Here is a 17,308-nt window from a genome sequence, read left to right on the forward strand (position 1 = left end):
AAAGAAGGATGACAGCTGGGAGCATCTTTGGAAGAAATTTTGCAGCACAGGCTAACTGAAGTGAGTTAACCTATAAGTAAAAATAAACTTTTATCTGCTATAATTGTATTTTTATTCCTGCAATTTCCTCATACTGTTAGCTATTTGAATCAACTTGGAACAAATTGTATTTAGCAATATTTAGGAAAAAGAAGTACTGTATTTAATGGGAAAACTCCTTTTAGGTGGTGAAAAATTATTCTGAGATTTCACCATACCTGAAACTGGGAATATATACCACAGGTGTTCTGGAGTATAGTTGGTTTCATGCTCAGCCAATTTATTACTTTATGCAAACCATTAGTTAAGAGAATATAATGCAGTTTTTTAATTTTTTTTTTTCAACGTTTTTTATTTATTTTTGCGACAGAGAGAGACAGAGCATGAACGGGGGAGGGGCAGAGAGAGAGGGAGACACAGAATCTGAAACAGGCTCCAGGCTCGGAGCCATCAGCCCAGAGCCCGACGCAGGGCTCGAACTCACGGACCGCGAGATCGTGACCTGGCTGAAGTCGGACGCTTAACCGACTGCGCCACCCAGGCGCCCCGATGCAGTTTTTTAAATACTGTTTCTGAGACCCAATGTTAAGCTATATTGAGACATATGTACTTAAAAAATATTTCATAAGTAGAGATAGTGTAGTCTGAAAATGCATGGTTTTAAGACTCCTTGCTTTGATTTTAAATAGCTGGGCAAGTGACCTAATTTTCTCTTCACCAGACTTGCATGAGCTATAAAGTAAAGGAGTTGAGCAGCATCTTTAATCAGTGCATCTGATTCTGTGATCCTATTTTGTTTGTGTTATTATTTTTATTAATGTTGTTATTCTTCTCCTTGTCATCATTGGCTTTTCTGAGCTACCTTAGGAACAAGTACATTATGTATAACCTTATTTCTAGGACAGAATGAGTTTTAAGTTCTGCACAACCAACTCACATTCCAAATCTTTCTTCAGTGGTGGACTTATATGGTGAGGTCAAATCTGGATTTTCATAAGTTCTTTCAATTTTGTGTCCTAATTTTTAAAATCAAGGTAAAATGTGACAGCTTTGAGTGTTTCTCCTTATTTATTAATACCTTTCTCTACTCCATTGTCAGCCTACTATAACTAGGATTATCTCAAAGAATCCTTACACAATTACTTTGTTGGTTGCTTTCCTCATGGCACTTGAACAAAGACTTTTATATGGCTTACACTTTTCCACACAGAACCAGTCGTTTTCGGGGTTCTGGATATCAGAGCTGGGAATACTACCAGTAAATGGGAAAATTTTTTCCTCAAACATTGTTAAGCTGTACGACAGGGAAAGACAGTGTCTGCTGAATCTGAGTACTTCTGAGGGTCAGATGATTTTTTTTTTTCATGCTAGGTAACTATAGTTGCTGAAAAAGGAAGAAAGAATCGGGGACTGGTCAGTTTTCAATTTTAGCAACTTAGTGACTTGAACTCTGGATTTTGGTATGCAGAAAAGGCACCCTGCTATGATCATTTCTTGACAGATGCATGTTCCAGTCCTTTATCTGTGTGTTTCCTCTTCCGTTGGCTCATTTTGCCAAGTTTTAAGGAATTGAGGACTTTTTAGCCTCTGCTTAAAGTGTCCTCTCCTTTGACACTACACTTTTTTCTCCTTTTCTGAATTATCTCAACCTGCTCCCCCTAAAAAGAACGCTCAATTGTTTTTTAAAAAAATCTCCCTGTTGCAGGCTCCCCCTCCCCGCCCAACTTCTAAAGGAGATGAATAGTCGGGCACATTGGCTCTTGGTTACCTGCTTGTCCTGAAAATAGCCTTTGTGAACTAACTTTAGTCTCATGTTTTCCCTTGCAATGGAAGAGGTAGGTGAGAAAAAAATGGGATTTTCCTGTTTAACTTTAATTATGGGGTAAATTGTGCAGTGCTTCATGTCTCATGTTCTCAAAGTAGGTAATCAAAGATGATAGAAGTGCATATATACCTATTTTAAGATTTGTCTACATTGGTATTTCCTCAGTTATTTAGAATAATTTTATAGCAGAAGTTGGCATGCTGTTTCTGTAAAGGATCAGCTAGTAAATATTCTGGGTAACTACTCAAGTCCACTTCTTTGCATTGCCATAGATATATATAAATGAATGGACAGTAAAATTTTACTTATGATAGACACTGAAATTTGAAGTTCATATAATTTTTCCATTCTTCTCCTTCTCCACCATTTAAAAATGTAAAAACTATTCTTAGCTTGTGGATTGTAAAAAAAGGAGGTTTGATTTGGCTCTTGGGCCATGGTTTGATAAGTCATGTTTTAGAAGAATGATGTTTGTTTCAGTTCATATCCTGTACTATTTAAATAATTGTAAAATTAGTATAGTATGAAATTAGCAGAATAAGCTTTCAAATCTAAGAAATCTGTTACCAGTGTATTACCTACTCATCTTAAGCCTTAGTTTCCATATATATAAAATGGGAATAATATGAGTGTTATAAATTACAGTTCTTATAAACAATGGCCCACCCTGGCTGTTGTTAGCAGAGTAGGGAATTACTAAAGAATATTAGGTAGCTCCCAGAGTCATTGGGGAATGCCAGAGGTACAGACTTGAGTCCAAGCTTCTGGGAATTTTTCTAAACCCGTACAGCAGAACGAGGGTTGAGAGTCACTGATGGTGAGCAGTAAATGTTAGGTACTCAACTTGATGACAGATGCTATTACTGTTGGCTCTGATGCTTTTTCAGTGACAGGAACTCTTATGTTGTATGTAACCAGATGGAAATGGTTGACTTGCTGCTGCCACCATCAAAAACCAAGTGCTCACGCTTTGGTCATGAGCAAAAATGGAAGTTCTGTGCATTGCTTACTTGTAAGTCAAAGTTTTTTGGAGATTAGATATTAGAGAGAGAATAATATACTATGTCTCTTTGGGAATTTTAAATTCTAAGTACTGCATTAGAAATTGAATTAGTAAATTAGAAATTACATGAGTTCAATAGATGGTAGACCATAAAATGTAGAAATATACACAAATTAAAAATCTGTTTAAACTTTTAGTATTGATGAATATGGTGGATGTCCACAACAGTAGGTACTTCAACTGTCCCCCATTAGCATGTACATATACCTCCATTTGTACTTAAACTTCAAAAAACTGTAATGAGCTCTTTGCTAAAAACTATAATTTATGAAAGGTTTGTCTTCTAAGTTGGTGTGTGAGTTGGTTATGTAGAGCCTAAAACCTATTTTCCCTTCAAAACAAGAAGGTTCTAGATAATGGACTTGTTTCCAGTGACTATTTTCCTGAGTGTTGTCAGCTTGCTACTACTAGGTGGCTATTTGTCTGTTGTGAAATAAAGTACTCGTTGGTGTGGAGGTAAGAGGCACTGAGTTACTGCTTGTGGTAGGTTGTATTATTCCAACACATTTTCTTCTCTTTTCTTTAGTGGGCTTCTCTCTGCAGAGTTCCTACCTGACAGAAGGAGTACATCTTCACATTGACACCAGGCTTAGCCTTGGGACTTGGCTTTGGTTAATGGAAGATGAGAAGGGAGATTTGCTGTGTTTAAGTAGAAGCTTTAGGAGCCATTTTGTGTGTTGATTTTTGTTTATTTTCCTCTGCCATAAGAAAAACACATGCCAGATAAAGGCTGTTTCTTTTGCCAGGATCCCAGGATGAAAAAGATACCTGTAGCCAAACCAAAGCCAACAGAACAAAATTGAGAAACACATTTTTGTTCTAGTAAAAACAGTACTTCTCAAAGTCTATTGAACCCAAGACCTTTAAATACTAAATTTTAATAATACTAGGCATCTTTTTAACTGTGCTGACATTGCATTATGGTTAAGTGATAGTGGGGAAAACTGGTGCCTTAGGAAAGATCAATAGTTGCTTCAAACCGTACCTTTTATCTCCACATTTTTATAGTAAACAGAGTTTTACCTAATGTCTTCAATGAAGCAGTAAAAGTTATTAATAAAAAAACTTTAATCCTGAGTATGCGCCTTTTTACAAGTCTGTGTGCTTAAACAGGAAATGAACCTGAAGCACTTGTGCATGCTGAAGTATGCTGGTTGTCACAGAGAAAAGCACTTGTGCAGTTGAGTTGGGAGCCGGGATAGCCTCTGATGGAGTATCATGTACCCCTGAGACATTGCTTCACTAAGGTTATTCTAACATGAGCATTTGACAGATGTTTTCTCAGGTGAACAAAATGAACCTTTTACTTTGAGGAGGAGAACTGGCAGTCTCTGTTGCCAGTAATAAAAACTGAAATTTCACGTGAAAATTAGAATTTTGGAAAATTCTCAGATAATGTGAGCTTTAGAGCCCCCAGGTGCTTAGACTTTTTCTGATGAGCTTGGTAGTGATAGTAGTGAATATAATTTTTTAAAAAATTTGGTAATGTATAATTAAGTGCCAACATTTGAGAGATCTGCCTAACTCAGTGGACCAATATTTTATGATTGATGAATGATGTTACAAAATTATGCATGGATAAATGATCCATTCATGTTGCCAAACCAGTGGATTTTAATGTTACAATATTGAAAAATTCATTGATAGGGTTGAAGATTCCACACTTCAGTGAATTTTCGGGGCCCTATCACTTGTTGAGTTTTGGTGTAGAATCAAATAATATTCATAACTTTGATTGTACACCACAGCTCATTTGAAAAAGTCGTGAAATACTCCTTTTTCAGCTGCATATCCATGTGAGAGTGAGGTTGGATTTTCTTCATACATTTCAGTCAAAATGACATTGCTGCTGATTGGATACAGAAGCATGTGTGATAACTGGTATGTTTTCTTAAGGTAGACCTTAAAGAGATTTGTAAAAGTTAATGCTTCTCTTAGAATTTTGTTACTTCTTTTGGAAAATGTCGTTGATTTTAAATTAATGTTAACACAAATTTTAAAAGTTATTCATTTTAATTTCTGACATAGTATATGTAGCTAAATTTTTTTGAGATCTTCCATTTTTAATAGTAGAAAGAAGTTACAAGTCCAAAACATTTATGAACTAATGTTGTAAATGATTAAGATTTGTAGGGATTGTTTGGTACATCATAACCTGGTACATTGGCAGTATGGTTAGGTCGGTCTTACTGAGAAATACAAGTTGGTACAATTTGTTGACATTCTGTTTTGTTACTATGGCTGTTTTTTTTTTTTTTTTTTTTTTTAAATTTTGAATTGGTTTCTGATCTTTATTTTTTCCTCCTGTTTAAAAAAATTTTTTTTTTAATGTTTATTCATTTTTGAGAGGGACAGCACGAGTGGGGGAGGGGCAGAGAGAGAGGGAGACACAGAATTGAAAACAGGCTCCAGCCTCTGAGCCATCCGGATGCCCCTTAAATTTTTTTTTTTTAAGTGTTTGTTTAATTTTGAGAGAGGCAGAGCTTGAGCCCAATGTGGGGCTCGAACTCCTCCTGAGCTGTGAGATCATGACCTGAGCTGAAGTCAGACACTTAACCAACTGAGCCACCCTGGCGCCCCTACTATGGCTGTTTTTTTCCTGAGACCATTGATTAGGCATTGATGTTGCTGGGGAAAAGATTTGATTGACTTCCAAAAAATGGGTTGTACTATCTTACATAATTCCACATGATTATGGAAGTCTTCTCTACAACAAGGACTTGTGGGGAGACTTCACATGGGACAGAAATATTTTCACATTTGGTCAGTCCATCCATACAGCTCTTCATTAAATTATTCTGCCTACCTGTTTCTTGTGAGGACCTGACCTGGAAATCTAGGCATATGAAAACTCCTCATTTAATAGTTGGTATGAATCTCACTGTTTCCCTTTCTTGACAATGCAGACAATGAGATGTGTTACCCAGTGGGTGGATTTCTCTTTTTAACTTTCCATAAGAACTACTTCAGATGGTTGAAAGAATCCATTTCTGAGTGATAACCAGCATATAATGCAAAGTCATGTGTAATCCAGGCTTATATATTTTTTTCTCTCAATTAGCTAGTCCTAGAGAATCTCCTGTGTAGTGGATAGACCTTGTTTGAGGAAGAAATAGCAGTGAATGAGGAGTTAGTCATACAGAATATGAACCATCTGCTCATGCTTTGCAAGCATCCTGAATCTTGTTCGGAATGTACTACAACCACTTGATGATAGAGTATTTCTGTCACATCAGCTTTGACTTTGTGGATCAGATGATGATAATTATTGATGGGTAGCTCAGGTTTCATAGTTACCTGTGGCTCGATGTTAATTCTCTACCAGTATAAAAAGTACAGGAATTATTTTCAAAAGAGAATCTTGGTTTGATGAAGAAGGTATGTTTTTGCCCTAAAAACTCCTAAGAGGTTTCCGCTCTGATTCTCTTAGAGGGGTTTGCCAATAGCTTCTTATGACATTGGTCTGTTGACACTCTGAGCACCATTGCAATCAGAGTTTCATTATGGTCAAGTGGCAGAGTTACTTGTACTTGCATCCTGGATTGGCTAGAGAATTTTTCTCTTCCTTGGGGCCATACTTAAAACTGCTGCTTTTCAGATCACTCAGTAAACAGCGGTGCACATATATTGGTATATATTGTTTCCAATGAGGCCCACCAAGCTTTCTGCTTCTTTGTTGTGGAAGTATAGGGTTTCATTTTGGAGGGAATATTTTGCCTTGCCGCACTCCATTGGCTCCTGGAACTAAATTGTGGTGGCAGGACCCTGTTTTTCCTTGGGACTTTTTTTATTGATCTTTTGGTATATGTGTTTTGTTAGGACATCTAGAGTAATGCTATTTCTACCTCACAAGGTCTTATTGACTTGATTTTATCAGTGTAGTGGACCAGCGTGATGTGTAGTGGTGTGGTGAAATAATTAAGGTCATACGAAAGCTAGAAACTTGACTTAGCTTGAGGTAATATAGTGACTGTGTATTACTGTCCCACCCAAATGATAACAAATTACTTCTGGAGTTCTTCTGTTTGTAGAAGTAGAGAAACCATTTGCCAGAACTATAGCTGCAGCTATAACAGGAACTGCAGGTACTGCGCTAAAGAGATCAAATTTGGATTACCAGCTGTATTTCTAGTCATTACATTTAAAATACACTCATTCTCTATGAACATTTGTGTGTTCTGTGTTAACCAAACGGTTGTATTAAATGATTATCTGCTAGGGATTGCAACCCTTGCATCTTTTAATTCTTTGATAATTTGCACACCACTCCCCTCCCACCCTACCCCCCCCCCCCCGGGCAATATTTTGTTTGGAGGGAGTGCTCCAGGGGTCTATATCTGAACTTTCCTGATCCAGTATAACCCCATTACTCCATTTGTCATAGCATCATTGTAGGATTTTGTTACTTGGTAGTCCACTGGAACTACGTTTTTCAGCTACATATTCAGCACCTGGGGAAATACCTATAGGTTGGGGGATTGATCCACTCTGTATAAATGGGCTTGGCCCAAAACTTAATATATTATTTGAATGCTATAATCCTTTTTCCTGACACATACGTCATGGTTGGTGTTATGTAAGAGGTCCTCAGGGATTAGTTTAAGAGTTAGATTTTTATAGTCCCAAAAATTTGGGTCAGGGTATTTCCCTCTCCCAAGTACATAGTTGCCCTGTTAAGTGGCTGTTGTTCTTCCATGGAAAATAACAGTACTTATGATATAATCATAGGGTCTTGTTTGAAGGATTCTTTGCTTTACCTTCATTCTAGAGGCTCTAGGTCTAGGGACTTTGAGAGGCTGTGATTTTCTATGTGGTGGCTTATGTCTCCTCTGTCAACCTCTGTGTGTCATACCTAGAGTTGTTTATTTGTGTAGGTTTAGGGATCAGCAAACTTTTTCTTTTTTCAGCCCACGTATTAAATGTTTCAGGGTTTGTGTGCTATGGTCTTCAAAAAATCCATCCAACTCAGCCATCATAGTGTTAACGCATACATAGATAATATATAAATAAATGGGCATCTCTGTGTTTCCATAAAACTTCATTTTCAAAAACACTGTGGGTCATATTTAGACTGCAGGTTGTAATATCTGTACCTCTAGTATAGATCTTATAGGATTATGGTGGGATGTCCTAATATTACGATTTTAGGGATTTTCCACAATTCTTGCAGACAAACCAATTCGATAACCACTAGGTTCCTGTTTCTTTAACCTTGTTTGGTACTACTTGATGTTATAATTAAACAGCCAGCAAAATCTAGAGTGTGCATTTTGGTCATAACAGCTCTAGAGCAGGAGTTGGAAAACCATAGCCTACAGGCCAAATGTGGCCTGCACTTGTTTTTGTTGACCCACAAGCTAAAAATGTTTTTCACGTTTTTAATTGATTGAAAAAAATAAAGGATAGTGTTCTGTAAGTGAAAATTCTATGAAATTCAAATTTTCATATCATGTATAAGGATTTACTGGAACACAGCCACATTAGCTTGTTTACATATAGTTTATGGCTGCCCTCTCTTCACAGCAAGAGTTGGGTAGTTGTGACAGAGACATTGTGGCCTTAAAATAATGTCCTATCTGGCCCTTTAGAGAAAAAAAAAATACCCCAAAACAACAACAACAACAACAACAACAACAACAACAAAAACATTTGCTGATCCCTGCTCTAAGATTGGAGAAAAACTCTTTTGTGTCACGATCAGTAACGGACTTGTTGTTTGTCAGTGCTTTGACTCAAGAATTTACATTGTGAATATGTTGCTCTCTATATTTGAATTCTCCAGTTAGAAGCTATGTCCTACTCTACTGTCCTTGTGTATCCACCTCATGTCTTCACAGCTTCACACTACTGTCTCCGCTTGGTCCCCAGAGCCTTGTTTTAAAGCACTTTATTACAGATGACCGCAGTTGGTAATTTAATTTTGCCATAGTCTGAGTATAAACTATCAGAGACCCATCTTATGTGATTGTTGCCTTACCCCAACTAGATTGGATAACATCCTCAGCTTCCCATTACCTTGAAGGTTCTCCCAGATTCTCATCACCTCAGTGATTTCAGAATTTAATGATATAAATAATATTAGCCAATGTTTTATTCAACTTTTACTGTAGGCATGCATTGAGCTAAGCACTTTTCACACAGAAGTGCTTACTTAGTATAGTGTCTGCCACATAAGTATTCAAAAAAGGTTAGCTGACATTTACTTATTTTTTCATTTAGATATAAATATCCCTCCCCCCCATACTTCATGTGTGATTAAAAAAAAAAAACCTCCTGGGCCATTAAAATTTTAAAAATCACGTTAAGTTTAAATTAGAGTGAATGACGTAAATTAACATTTTTTGCCTATAATATTTTTCCGTTTTAAAAATTTATAGGTAAATACAGTAGGTTCTCATTCACAGTAGTTATGTTTATAAGGTTGTTGTGAACACTGAATTAGCACATAATGAACCATTGCTTCTGGGGGGAAATGCAGGGTTAGATTCCTGTGAACCTCTGGTCACATTTTCATCAAGTGATCAATAATAACCTTGTTTTCTGTGTTTCTGTTTAAAGACCACCCCTTATTTTATATATATTGTTGATTCATTAACATTTCATTAATGGCTGACAGCATCATAACTCCCTAAATGAATTAAGCCCATCTATCACACATGTTTTCCGTAAGGCGTGTCACAGGAACACTAGACAAAACTTCAGCACTATGCTTGGTGCTATTTTAAATAGTGAAATCACCAAAAATACAAAATACAAAAATTTGGCACTAAATGTACCATACAAAGGATATTTGTTTATAGAATGAAAGTTGAAACAAGAAGGCAGAATGCTGCATTATTGGCTGGGGGTATACAACAAGCACCTCAAGTTTTTCACTGTTCTGTACAGGACTGAGGATTACAAAGGCACTACAAGTATTGATGTTGGGATTACATATAAATTTTAGCAAGTAGGCAGATTTCACAAATATGGGATCCATGAATACTGAGGATTGACACTATCTCCTCAGATGCCACAGTTTTTGATTTTAATTTTTCTTTTATATTTTAATGTTTTCACTTATTTATTTTTAAGTTGTGTTAAAATACATATAAGCTTATAGTTGAGTTGTGTTAACTATATTTACATGGTTGTGCCACCAATCTCCAGAACTCTTTATACTCGTGAAACAACTCCCCGTTTCTCTCTCCCTCCATTCCCTGGCAACTACCGTTGTACTTCCTGTTTTTATGAATTTAAGTACACTAGATAAGTGGCACTATAGTATTTGTCTGTGACTGGCTTCTTTCACTTAGTATTATATCCTCAAAGTTTGTCTATGTTATAGTGTGTGTCAAGACTTTGCTTTTTAAGGCTGAATAATAATCCATTGTACGTATAGACCCCATTTTGTTCATTCATCCTTTGATGGACGCTTGGGTTGCTTCTACCATTTGGCTCTTGTAAATATTGCTGCTATAAACACAGGTGTGCAGATATCTCTTTGAGACATTGCTTTTTTTAAACAATGGTTTATCTTTTATATGTTACACATATATATTGCAAAAATGAATGAGCTAACAACAGGTGTTTATTACAAAGCAACAGGTAAAAGTTGTCAGTTTGACTTCGCCCCATTCACCAGTGACAGCTGTTATTTACAGTTTGGTGTGTATTCTTTCATATGTACACAATTCAAGCATATATATAAAATATGTGAAGACTACTGAATATGACTTATTAACATGTGTAGTATAGTAGCAGTTGGGATCATATGAGTACTGTTCTATATATTGTTGATATTTCATGTAAATATGTATATATCTTAGTCTTAAATACTATCTACTATTCTAATTTCTGTCGCATACTTTTGAAAAATCAAAATCAGGTTTTAAATTTAAAAGTAATGCATACATATGGTAGAAAACTCTAAACAGTACAGAATGGTGTGAAGAAAACTAAGAATATCTGGTCTTCCTTTATTTTTTCTTATTCCCTCCCAATCTTACTTCCTGGAGGCAGGCACTGTTTGCTATAGTAACTTTAAATAATAAATTATACCAAAGATTCTTATTTCTTGATATATTAACCATGAGCCACATCTAATATGAAGGTTTTGAGGAAATTAGTGCATTTACTCTTCTTTACACTTCCTTTTTCCAACTTTCTGAATATTATTGCAGAGTACAGAGTAGAGCTTGCAACTACTTAGTTCTATACCTCCTTTTTTGCTGTATGATGTTTTAGAAACTGAAAAAGGAGTAATTTTTATGATAATTACTATGTAATATTTATGAGAAAGAAACCTAATACTGTGTTATTAAATTTCTGTTCAACGAGAATCTCCCACTGTCAGTGATGAGTATCCTTTTTTGTTTTTGTATTTGTTATTTGTAGGTCCGTCATACTTAGCTGCCACTGTTTTTTCTATCTCACATTGTGTTTCATCGGGTTCCTTTTTTCTTTTGTTCCTGTACCTTTTCAGTTTTGCCATACAAGTAAAATTTAAAGTTTTTATTTTGACTCTTGATGGAAAATCTGACTAGTGAGAGCAGTGCTTTTATGTCATGATATGTATATAGAAAATGATACTATTTGGTGGGTGGAGCTGCCTGCAGCAGAGGCCTCTGGTAACCCATTTATTTGTAGCATACGTGCTGGGGAAACCCTGGGTTATAATAGGAATCCAGTTTCTACATATTTTTCTCCTAGAACTTGGAGGACACTGGTCTGCTGTCTTCTGTCATCCAGTATTTCTGATAAGAAGATGAATATTTCTCGATTGTCTTTGACGGCTTTCTTTGTATTCTGGAATTTTACTAGCGTGAGTCTGTCTAGTCATGGGTCTTATTTCATTTGTTGTGTTGTTTTTGTTTTGTTGAGTCTTTTCACTTTGAAGATTGAATCTTTGTCTCTTGGAAAGCTTATGATGTGTTCCCCTCAACCCATCACCTGCTTTTGAGAATTAATTTTACTTCACCTCTGTTTTCCACTTTGGGATGTTTTGTGTAAACAGATCTTGGACCCCCTAGATCTTAATTCATTTTTAATTTTTTTCTTAGAGATTCACCTTTGTGTTTTGGGGGTTTGTTTTTCTTTTTTAAAGTTTATTTATTTTGAGAGAGAGCGAGAGCGTGCACGCCTGTGTGTGCAGTGTGGGGAGAGGGGGTGCGGTCGGAGTGAGAATCTGAAGCAGGCTCCATGCTCTCAGTGTGGAGCCTGACGTGGGGCTCCATCCACGAACAGTGAGATCATGACTTGAGACGAAGTCGGACGCTTAACCAACTGAGCCACCCAGGCACCCTTAAATAATTTGGTATTTAATCATGACCGTTTTCTCCTGGATTTTGGTTTTCTCTGTTAACAGTTCTGTTTATCTTGTTCTTCTTTCATGCTGTTAGGTTTCCCCATGTGGTTAGTGGATCTTGGTTAGTATTGGCAGTTGAAGTGTGTCTGCTCTAGTATGTAGTTCTTTACTAGGGCCTCTATCTTGAATGGTAGTTTTGGTGTGGTAGGTTCTGTGAAGTTGGATTAGGTGTGGGCCAGCAGACCAGGCCTCCTTCCAGGGAGGATGTATGTGTGGGTGAAGTGGCACCATTCTAACTTAGGTTAATTGTGGTGTCTTCAAACATTGCAGGTGGGGAGCGTTTTGGTATATTTCACTTGGCTAGTATTAAGAAACTGATCCCTTTCTCCCTGTTTTTCCCTGCTCAACCCTCCCCCTTTATTTCACTCTTTGTGTTAGAAGTCTGATGTGCCCCGCCAACTTCCTGCTCTGCTTTTCTGTCAAGCCTGGCTACTCTCACAGTAAGGCTAACCTAGGCAGAAATGCCTACTTCATAGAGATCAGCTCTTTGGCTTTATCTTAAAGGCAAAAGCTGCCACCACCATTGCTCTGATTACCAGTCAGAGGAGGAGGGGTCATCTATCCAGAGTAAGGTAATGCAGCACCCTTATGAAGCACCTTAGTTGTTTCCTCCTGCTTGTAGTTGTGATTAGTTTGATTGATATTTAGAACTTCTCTAGCATGTCCTTGAAAAGATTTTGGTGCCTTAATGTGATTTCCTCTATTAATCCAGTCTTTCCTACTTTCTATCTGCCCATGTTTCTTTAAAATTTATGATTGGTCAGTGACATCTTTTCTTGTTTTGCAACAGTGCTGTCAACTCATTTTAATATAAATCTTTTCCCTGCCATTTCAGGGGGGACCTTGGGAAGGAGGGGGGAGAGAGAGACAGAGACAGAGACTGAGAGAAATTTATTTTGTCTGCTACCTTAAGCTATAATTGACTAATTTGTGACTGATAAAAGGTATATAAGTTCTCAAACACCTTTTTCTTCTTTCGTGCCTGAGAAGAATTGTTAAATCATCTTCTTTTCCCCCTAGTAACAACATTTTAATCTTCAGTCTATGCCATATAATGCTGACTGCTGTTCCTGGGCATATGGCTCTTTGTGGAAGAGAGCATGCATAACCATAGTGATGCTGCCGGTCATCCCCTTCTGGGTGGATCTTGTATGTATATGGTTACATGTGTGAGTGAAGTCACCGTTTTTAAGAAACACTATATACTGGATAATAATTTATTCAGTCACTCATGAACATGGTCAGAAGACTGATAAAATTGTGTTGTTACCTCTAGTGAAGCATAGCAAAGCAGAGAAACATTTTTGAAAATGATTTAGTAAAAGCCTGGGGGAAGAGAGTGAAAGAGCAGCTAGCTCATCTTTGTGCTTTACGATCTTCTGTGGATGTGCAGGGTAGTTTTAGCACAAACTTTGCTGGAGGGGGGGAAATATGGCACTTTTGTCCCAAATACCTTTTCACTTAACCACCTTGTAGACCTTGTTTGTTTTGTTTTTGTAATGTCCTGAGGATATTAGGTGAAGGGTTTTATTGCCTAAATGTTTTTAAACTTTAGGCCTTTGAGGAAAAATTGAGAAGATATGTCAGTGCATACAACTGTAATAAAGACAGGTGTTTATGTACGTGGCTTTCAGACTTTTTTGGTCTGTAGTCCACAGTAAGACATGCATTTACATTGCTGCCTTGTTACATGTGTGTACATGACACCGAAATTAGAGTTCCGTGGAATAGTATTTGCCTTTCATAGGATATACTTGTATTGTCTCTATTTCATTAGAAGAAAAGGTATGATCCACTAACTTTATAATCCACTAATAGGTTGTGACCTGCTGTTTAAAAACCCCTGATTTAAATCCTGATCTGTTAGAGTACTGAGAAAAGGGAAGGATTTGGATTCAGGAGACCTAGGTGGTTCTAGCTAGCTTTATGGCCTTGAGTAATTTCCTTCTTTGCGTTTGTTTTTACAAGTGAAAAATGGGAATAATAATGTCTTGTTAACTTGATAATGAGGATTAAAAATAAATGCAAAGTGCCTAGCAGTGCTAGGGATAATGTAGATATTTAAAAATCAGAAGGTTTTTATTATCTTCATTAGTTTTACTGTATGCCACCTGTCATGTTGAGTAGGCACTGAGATGAGATTCAAACGTTCTTACTTTTAGGGAGGCAGGTACAGAGACATGTAGACATAACTGCCTTACTGGTGAACAGGATGTAAGTTGAGTATATAAGAGGAATAGTAACCTAATAGAGGAAGTTAGAGTTGGGCAAGTACAGGGGTGCCTTTTTTTTGTTTTAAAGTTTCAGGGAACAGGGTCCCTCAAATTACCTCTAGCTAAATGGGGTTTTACTTTAAGGCTACATAAGGGAGGTAAGGAAAAACAGCAGTTATTTAAAGCTGCAGAAATAGAAGTTTCAGAGAATTGCAGTACTGTTTTGACCATAACTAATTGTTTTCATTGTCTGACTTCATGGATAATTGGCACATCTTGTGGAATATAACAGAATTCTCATGTGTTTCCTTCAGTAGCAGCAATACTAGGTACAGAATTCTGTCATCATAACTCATTTCTGTCTCTCACTAGCTCACGTTCTACTCTTCTTTGCTTTATGATTTCTGTTGGTGTGTGATTTCTGCTGACCCCTGTCACACTCTTGGTTTTTTTGACTCCTGGTATTTTGGTTGCAAGCAACAGAAATAGATTATAGATAGCTGAAGCTACACAGAGGAAAGATGTGGTGGTTCAAAGAAAAAAAATTATCAACAGATCTAGGACATAGAAATCAGTGAGCTGACTTGACGGTGGTTAATAATCAGTTCAAATTATTTTCCTCTATGGTTTTTCTCTTTATATTCCGATATCTAGGATGGAGTCTGATTTCCGGAGCTTGAGTTACGTTTCTGTCCTTTGGCCAGGGGTGGAGAGGACACTCGCTTAAATTCCAGCCAGAAGTCTGCAGTAGAAGCTGTGTAGAGTGTTGCTCCAGAAGGGACACTGGGTACTGGCAGCCAACAGTGTGTCCAGTTGCAGTGTGACTGTATGTTGTGTTTGTAGAGGGGGGGTGTGTGTTTTACTCAAACTGCAGAAAGCCAATATGTCTGGTCCTTAATCATTACCCTGTGTAGAGTGTGTTAGTGGACACACATCTGATTTAAAAAGTGAAAGAACTTAGGAACAGTATGTGACTAGGGCTTAGGGCACATATTTTGAAATTATGTGATATGAGAAGAGAGAGATAATAAAGATAATGTCATCCCAGGGATTTCTGATTCATTTATTTTAAGCTGTGAAATTATGTGACCATATTTATCTTTTAGAAAGTTTACTCTAGAGGCATTAAAAAGGCTGAAGTTAGGGCGAATGGCTGTGTGAGCAGATAGAGGCAGCAAGGCCAGTAGGAAAGCTGTCGAATTAGTTGAAATCCAGATTTATAAGGCCCTTTCTGATCTGTTCCCATTTACTGCTGTGATTTAATTTTCTGCCATTTGTCCCTTGCTTACCACTCCCTGGCCATACTGCTCTTTTGATCCAGTCAAACTTGTTCTCTCCTCAGAGCCTGTATACTTGATTGGAATTCTCTAATCTCTGGTTGGCAACTCGCTTGGGTTCTCCTCATATATACCTCAGTTCATAATGTCCCTTCCTTCTTTCCTGGCTATGTTCTCTGATCCCATTGCCTATATATTTTTTCGCTTTCAGATTATTCTGTTTTATATTCTCCATAGCAGTTACTTAAATTTTTTTTCCCACTAGTTCTGCTAACAGTGGTAGGGACCCTACGATTTGGTTGCTAAAGGAGACTCCTAGGATCCCCAAATACAGTGCTAGTCAGTCTGATTTATTGCTGAAAAAGGATGCCGTACAGCAAGTGCCTTGAAGTAAGGTTATGCATCACAACCAAAGGTTGCCTCCCAGCAGCGGACCTGAAGAGGTTGAATGTGAACTCCATTTGTCTTCCCTCTGTAGGGTCATACTGGACATGTTTCCTCTCTCTGACCATGATCACTGATGTGTGCAAGAAGCACCTTGCTGAGAGCCCACAGTGAAGTCTCGCCTCTTATATTCTGCAGGGCACATAGGCTTTTGATAGAGACCTCTGGGGGGGTCTCACCACAACCAGGTGCAAACCATCAGTCACTGTTAATAATAAACAGTGCTGACAAGCTGGTACAAACAGCCCAGACTCATTGGACCCATGGTTTCAAAGCAACATTATTAATTAGCATGTTTGGGTTTTTTGTTTGTTTGTTGTTAAAGTTAATTTATTTTGAGAGAGACAGAGACAGCATGAGGGGAGGGGGAGAGAGAGAGAGGGAGGGAGGGAGGGAGGGGAGACAGAGAATCCCAAGCAGGCTCCATGCTGCTAGTAGAGAGCCTGATGTGGGGCTCAAACTCAAAAAACCACGAGATCATGACCTGAGCTGAAACCAAGAATCGGACACTTAACTGACTTAGCTACCCAGGTGCCCCCGTTAATCAGCATGTTTTGTGCTTTGACTAGGTATCCATATGTGCCATGAAGGTGGTACTTTTATTTCAGTGCTTGACTCAGGCCATTTTCAGGCCTGCTGGAATTTCTGTCAGAGTGCTTTTTGCTTAATGTGTTTATCTTTGTCTTCCACTAGAATGTAAATGTCAGTAGAGCAGGAATCTTGTCTGTGTTGGAAGATATCAACGATTTTGTTAATGTATGTGAGATTTAACAGTGGATATTCAGAATAACCAAAAGTATCTTTCCTATTTAGAGGTGGGTTTTTTTTTCCCTCTCTCCCTCTTTCCTTCCTTCCTTCTTTCCTCCCTCCCTCCCTTCCTTCTTTCCTCCCTCCCTCCCTTCCTTCTTTCCTCCCTCCCTCCCTTCCTTCTTTCCTTCCTCCCTCCCTTCCTTCTTTCCTTCCTCCCTCCCTTCCTTCTTTCCTTCCTCCCTCCCTCCCTTCCTTCTTTCCTTCCTTCCTTCCTTCCTTCCTTCCTTCCTTCCCTCCCTCCCTCCCTCCCTCCCTCCCTCCCTCCCTTCCACTTTTAGGTTTGAAAGGACC

At 37.8% G+C, this 17,308-nt stretch overlaps 1 protein-coding gene across 7 annotated transcripts in view; it reads left to right on the forward strand.

Annotated features, from left to right (window-relative positions):
* The window catches only part of TBL1XR1 (TBL1X/Y related 1), a 178,086-nt gene that overhangs the window by 37,367 nt on the left and 123,411 nt on the right, over window positions 1–17,308 (forward strand). The window contains exon 1 of one of the 7 annotated variants that reach the window (XM_049628538.1): window positions 595–15,289. The exons of 5 other annotated variants lie outside the window; for them this stretch is intronic. The gene's annotated coding sequence lies outside the window, so the exon portion shown is untranslated. Of the gene's footprint in view, window positions 1–594; window positions 15,290–16,594; window positions 17,023–17,308 lie in introns of those variants that run through there. One more of the 7 variants, XM_049628537.1, reaches the window with a different exon arrangement.

This window comes from Panthera uncia, chromosome C2 (assembly GCF_023721935.1).
Source record: "Panthera uncia isolate 11264 chromosome C2, Puncia_PCG_1.0, whole genome shotgun sequence".
NCBI lineage: Eukaryota > Metazoa > Chordata > Mammalia > Carnivora > Felidae > Panthera > Panthera uncia.